The sequence below is a fragment of the Oncorhynchus masou genome, unplaced genomic scaffold (genome assembly GCF_036934945.1).
Source record: "Oncorhynchus masou masou isolate Uvic2021 unplaced genomic scaffold, UVic_Omas_1.1 unplaced_scaffold_3182, whole genome shotgun sequence".
NCBI lineage: Eukaryota > Metazoa > Chordata > Actinopteri > Salmoniformes > Salmonidae > Oncorhynchus > Oncorhynchus masou.
The window spans coordinates 41,182-42,921 of NW_027009598.1; the positions used below are offsets into that span (position 1 = coordinate 41,182).

Consider the following 1,740-nt stretch of genomic DNA (forward strand, 5'->3'; position numbering starts at 1 on the left):
CTCTCTCTACTTTTTTCACGGTTGCTGCGCTCAGACCGAGCGAGCTACGTTCTAGCGGGGCATCTCGTTGAACTCGGCACAGCCTAGAGATTATGGTAATGCCATTGCCGGCTCTGTGTGTCTTTATAGCACCGCACTGTGTCACTCCATCCTTGCTGTGTGTGTGTGTGTGTTTGGTAACCTGTATGAGAGCTTTTCTTTGACATCTGTTTGGAGAATGCGACCTCCCCGAATGCTACGGTACAAGTTCTAATATAACATTTACTCATGTAAAGATGAAGAGCATGTACTTTATTTTAAAGGATGATATAATGCATGAAGCAAACAAGGGAATGATTTAGTGAAATGTGATGATGTAGACTCAGTAAAGGGGTCTTTCGTCCCTCTGTGGTCTGGAACAATTCTTCATACTCAGAGTAGCATGGTTCTGATTCTGGACTCTGAACTCCTGTATATATTGGAATTACATTTTGATGTTTTTGGAGGACCACAGCTGCCATAATTAGAATTAAATTAGAAAAGATGAAGAGATGTCATGACAGAGGGACACAGGAAGAAGAGAGATCATGACACTGAAATCATTGGAGATTCTTGTAAAGAAAGCATAAAGAGTGCCAATGTAGGAATCAAGAGTAGTGATGTATTGGAGTTTAAAGTGGTGATGGTGTTGGATGAGACCACAGGGCCTTATTTCCACTTGGTTGAACAGTTGCTAGCAGTTGCTAGCACTGCCTGGTGAAGTCTCAGTACCCGGGATCTTCTGTCCAGAACTATTCACACACCAACAGTAACCTACCAGAAAGAAATTTTAATAACCTGTTAAATATATAATATTTACACATTTTACTGTAACATATTGAATTGTCACGTTCAACTCAATTGGAGCACTTATGGTGTGTGTGGTAACCTGTAGAGCCTGAACATTGCTCAGGTTTGTATTGTCCATCGTTGTCACACGTGGGGACGTAGACTCCAAGCCTGACTTTTTTCATCGCAGTATCTCTAGCAATCTCACAGGAAGTCTTGGGTCGTATCATACCATCTAAACACAGATAACATTATTTGTAACAATGACATTACATAGTATAACATACATTGCTGCACAAACATCCTGGAAGCTCTGGCTGCATCTGGAATCTTGGGTTACGTCCCCTATGGGCCCTGTTCACCTATGGGACCCTGTTCCCCTATGGGCCCTGTTCCCCTATGGGCCCCTGTTCCCCTATGGGGCCCTGTTCCCCTATGGGGCCCTGTTCCCTTTGGGCCCTGGTCAGTAGACTGCATCCTATATGGGACCCTGTTCCCCTTTGGACCCTGGTCAAGAGACTGCATCCTATATGGGACCCTGTTCCCCTTTGGGCCCTGGTCAGGAGACTGCATCCTATATGGGACCCTGTTCCCCGAAGGACCCTGGTCAGGAGACTGCATCCTATATGGGACCCTGTTCCCCTTTGGGCCCTAGTCAGGACACTACATCCTATATGGGACCCTGTTCCCCTTTGGGCCCTGGTCAGGAGACTGCATCCTATATGGGACCCTGTTCCTCTATTGGCCCTGGTCAGGACACTGCATCCTATATGGGACCCTGTTCCTCTATTGGCCCTGGTCAGGAGACTGCATCCTATATGGGACCCTGTTCCTCTATTGGCCCTGGTCAGGAGACTGCATCCTGTATGGGACCCTGTTCAGGAGACTGCATCCTATATGGGACCCTGTTCCCCGAAGGGCCCTGGTCAGGAG

The 1,740-nt window shown here is 47.0% G+C and overlaps 1 long non-coding RNA gene across 1 annotated transcript; it reads right to left on the reverse strand.

Annotated features, from left to right (window-relative positions):
• Nucleotides 1-270: 270 nt before the first annotated feature.
• Nucleotides 271-1,032, reverse strand: LOC135534239 (uncharacterized). The gene is made up of 2 exons (XR_010454653.1): nt 908-1,032; nt 271-792 (listed from the first exon to the last, which is right to left on the reverse strand). It is a non-coding gene; the product is annotated as an uncharacterized LOC135534239 (long non-coding RNA).
• Between the last annotated feature and the right edge of the window lie 708 nt (nt 1,033-1,740).